Here is a 5,096-nt window from a genome sequence, read left to right on the forward strand (position 1 = left end):
CCGCACCCCCAGCCCAGGCAGGGCCGTGCTGACCGTCCATCCAGGGCTCCCTCTACTCGTTGCTTGTGGACCCTCTTCGTCCACTGAGGAGGAATAAGATGTTTTTCTGAAATAAATCTCCGACTTCTGACGGTTCCATGAGTTAGCTGTCTCCACTTCTTTTAACTTTTTAAGCTTCTTGTATACCTCTTATTTGCCTCATATTTTATTGGGATCATAGAGGCCCTGAGATGGAATCTGTATCAAAATCTAGTCCTCTACGTAGACTTGAAATACACTTTTTAATCTTGTTTTCAAGAACTTGATTCATTCTTTATAATAATTTTAATTGTCTGTTTTCTTGTCTACCTCTCCCATTAATTTGAAATCCTAGTATGTAGCGGTATTTCTTTTTGTCTCTGTGTCCCTGGTAAATGTTAATTATTTGCTACATATAGTATATTTCTGTTAGGTTCTGATAATACAATTTTCACTTCAAGGACTGCTGAAGGAGGAAAGATAGATGTTTAAACAATAAATAAAATTAAGTCTGATATGGTGTGTGTAAAATTTGGGTCAGATAAATATTTTTTAAAACTGGCATTTAAGCTGAAGTCTATGTGATGCCTTGGCATTACCCAAGAATAGTGAAATCATGTGGTTCCACCAGAGGAAACAGCATATAAAAATGTCCAGAGGCCATAGGGCATATTCACTATTGAAGGAACTAAACAAATCAACATGGCCCATGTTTCAAGAGAGAGTGAATGGGGGCTTAAGGTGGTGAAGTTCCCAAGGGCTAATTGTGGAATTTTTATATTTATCTAGGATCAATGAGAACCTATTTAAGGATTTTAAGCATGGACTAACATGCTAAGAATTTATTTTTGAAAATTGCTTTCAACACAGGAGCTGAATTGTTTGCATCAGATCAGAAGTGAATTTTGGTAGATCAGATAAGAGTTTCTTGCAATAGTCCAGGATAATGACCCATTAGTATGGAGTTGAGACTCTTTGTATATAAAGGACAACTGAAGAAGCCACGCTAGTGAAGACAAGATTCTAAGGAGGGGACAAACATGACAAGACACATAGGAACAACTTATGGGGGAGTCAAAGAAGAAAATCTGGAAAATAAACTGAGAAGGGGCAAACAGAGGTAGGGGAGAGAAACTCTAGTAGAGCAAATATTACTGAAGACTAGAAAACTTGTTACAAGAATAAGAGATTCATTATCAATTGGGTCACATAGTTTCAAAGAATTTATAAGACCCTAAAGGAAGTGATTTTACATAGAAAGGAGATAAAAAAAAACATTTATAGTTTAAGGAAATGAGGAGTCCCAAACCTTTCAGGGCTATCAGCTTGTTAAACACCTATTGTATGTTGAGCTGTACCTGAGGATATTTATGATGGAATGGGAGATAAGATATTTAATATCATCAAAATATGCTCAGGACAAATGAGATGCTAGATGTGGAAATTAATTTTTATGATTCTTATAGGTATTTTGCATACTCAGTGTTATAAAGCATTTAATTTTCTAAGAAGTATTTTAAAAAAATGCAGTGTGTATTAGGAGACTTTTTAAAATTTTAGAATGAACTAGATTATCCTTAAGGTAAATGGCACTTTTTCTGACTAAGAAGAGCATGTGATTTCTGAAAATAAATGAGCTCTTTTGAAACTTATATAATGTTCAAATACTAGCTTTAGGTTTGGTATAAAGACCCTAAGAATTTGTTTTAACTTCACTCAAACACGAAGTAAAAAATTATCAGATAAGAAAGCTTTGATAACATGGTCCTGTCGTGAATGTTTAATGAATAAATATATCTATCTAAGAGATGAGTCTCAGAAATAAATAATTTATACCAAAATTTCCTCTGTACGTAGTAGGAATAGCTAGATAAATTCAGAGCCTCTGTTGCTAATAATCACTTAATGGTCATAGCCTTTTTTAACTAGCAGTTTCATACATAAATGTTTGATAAGTAGAGTGCAGGATTAAGATATATTTTTGTATACTGACTTAATGTAGTAGTTCTAAAGTCAGGTTTAGTAAAAAATGCTACTAACTTATACACCTATGGTTTATGTGTAATTAGGGCAATGCCAATCAGATGCCCAAGAAACTGTTGATCCATGCAAGTAAAATGACTGAAAGCTGAGGGGGAAAAATAGAAAGACGCCACCAGAGATGCCCTTCCCAGGGTGCCCCAGTTTCATAAGCACTGACATTTTAAAATGAACATTTCTAAAATGTATATTTTCCAGGCCATTGGAGCCAGCACAAATTCTCTGAAAATGTGGTAGATTTCAAAACCTCATCCAAAGGGAAGAAAAGACATTTTGCCAATGACATCAATTTCTTGCCAGGTTTGCACAGCTTTAATTTAGGCCAGCCCAATGTCACACCATGCTAATCCCATACACCCACTCTATAAAAATCACTTATTAAAATAATGCTTTTAAAATACATTCATATAAATGGCACATTTTGAAAACAGCTGAATGCCATGTTTTTTTCTTCTTCTTGCACTGTAAGGACTGCTTTACCACAAACATCTTGGAAAAACATGGGTTCCCCCATCTGCTACGAATTAATGTGAATCAGATCCTACTAGTCATATTGCCTTTTGTCTATTCTGGGTGCATAAAACATACAAGCCAGAGTGGAGGTAAATAAGATGCCCTGCCATTCTGTGTATGCTAAGGAGCTCGCTCGTTAACGAGACTGCAGTGCACCCTGGGAAATGTTGGACCTGTGCCTGCAGTTGTATTTGTTTAAGTAGCTCATCTTGAAAGCCTGCCCAACCTCAGCTGTAGACTTGGAAGACACAAAGCAAGCAATTTGGATTTTCCAAATCATCAGTCCCTCTAAAGGCCGGGAGGAGTCCATCAATGACAAAGACTCTTCTAATTCTTAAGTAACTAGCCCCTATGGGACCAGGATCATTTGAAGGAACTCAGCCTCTTCTGTAAGCTCATTTGCATGTGTGAGTGTGTGAGTGTGTGAGTGTGTGTGTGTGTGTGTGTTCCTCATAAGGGTGACTGAAAAATGCTTGCTATCATTTCCCAACATCTGTGCCTACTGCTGTCACTCCAACACAAACTTCCAGATATTGTGTCACAGCTGCGATGAAGCTGGCAATTGGCATGGCAAGAACTCTCCCCGCTCCTGCACAAAGCTTACAGTGCCAGTGGTAAGAGTTCAAAGCCTTTCACAAAGTAAGCCATCACTGGCAGTCTTCAAGAGTTTAACACCTTTTCCACCCAGCCACCAACCCCTTTCGCCTCTGACAGCTGTCAGTCTCTTAGAACAACAGCAACAAAAATGCAGTCACAGACAACAATATGGTGACTACCAGAGAGAAAGTGGGATGGGGAGAGGTAGAAGTGGGTAAAGTGGGGATTAAATGGTGATGAAGAAGATTTACCTTGGAGTGGTGAACACACAAGGTGATATACAGATGGTGTATTATAGAATGGTATACCTGAAATCTATATGATTTTATTAACCAATGTCACCCCAATATATTCAATTTAAAAAAGGTTAACAAGAACCACAAATCTGGCCAGTCCTTCAGGGGAGTACAGCTGTATCTGAAATAAAAGAAATCACAAATAAATGCGATTCTTCTTTTAGAGACCAACACAAATTAGGTAATACACCTAAAATAGTATTTGATGGGATTTATATTTATATTTGGGAACTCTAACAGAGTTTTGTTAGGTATAAGTATTCTGTATTAACATGTTCACAGAACAAATTTTACCACCGCATGCCTGGATAATTCAGGATGTCCTTTATTTCTAAGATTTCATAAACGTGATTCGAATCTGGATTAATAAAAAACATTAAAATGTCCTATGTTTTTTCCTTTTTATTGAATTTATTGGGGTGACACTGGTTAACAAAATTATACAGGTTTTAGGGGCACTCTGTGTTGCAACATATATCAAATATATTTAAATTATTTTAAAATAGATACCTGAACAAGCATTTTAGTAATTTTTAGGTGTGTTTGTAAGGAAAATATTTTAGAAAGCCAGCAAATTTTATCCTGTATGTGGATTGCCTCCAAATAATTATTCAGCGTGAATCCAGAGTCTATGAAACAAACAAAATGCCAAAGCACCAGGGCTTAGCTATCACACAAAGCCACTTAGTTAAAATCATAGCTCATTTATACTAATTTCACACCTGATTCTAAGGTAAACTCAGAAATTAAAACCCGAAGACTAGAAAGTTAAGTCACTGCTGGCAAGGAGTGCAATATACTGTCATAATGGTTTTCTCAACCCAAGTTTTACAGATGTACTTATTAATAATCAAGACTTTCAGGTTAATTATTTTCCAGATCTATCATGTTTTTCATATAGTTATGAGTGTGTTGGCAACTTGAGTTACTGCTTTCTAGAACTCTCTGCCCAATGTTAAACATTTTGTATATTTTTCTCTATCCTATCATTGTGGTCTTCCATTACTCTAAAATGTATTCATATCTGTATGCAATGATAAGAAAATTGTTGAATACATTGAAGAAAAAAATGTATAACTGGGCTATTAGTCAATTTCAAATATGTACACTGACTCCATGTAAAGCACTTTGCTGTATATTATGGGAGTTTTTAAGAAAAATAAAGCATGTGGAGGGGTTCAACGGGGGGTAAAGGGAGACATCTGTCATACTTTCAATAATAAAGATACATTTTAGAAAAGAAAAGAAAACTCAAGCATATATATGTTCCTTTTCGTTTAAAGTGTGGATGTATTGGGAAAATAAGCACATAAATTATTTATGCAGCAAAATGCATATAAAATGTTCAGAATTTTGAGGGTGGTCAATTGATGTTTTAGAAAGATTATAGACTTTATAGTCATAATTACCATGTCCAAATCTCATTATATGACTATCAGCTATGTAATTGTGGAAAAGCTAGTGAGCAGTTATAATCTTTGCTGCATGCAATAGCCCTTTCCTTGTTTTGTGTAAATGTTCTTCCTGTGATTTATGGCACAGCCCTGCAGTCTTACTAAATTAGTGTCCCTCCTCCTTGGGAGGGGAGCATGATCATGTCTGGGACAAAGAGTAATTCTATAGTATTTTTGT

The sequence above is a fragment of the Myotis brandtii genome, unplaced genomic scaffold, assembly GCF_000412655.1.
Source record: "Myotis brandtii unplaced genomic scaffold, ASM41265v1 scaffold38, whole genome shotgun sequence".
In the NCBI taxonomy this organism is placed as follows: domain Eukaryota; kingdom Metazoa; phylum Chordata; class Mammalia; order Chiroptera; family Vespertilionidae; genus Myotis; species Myotis brandtii.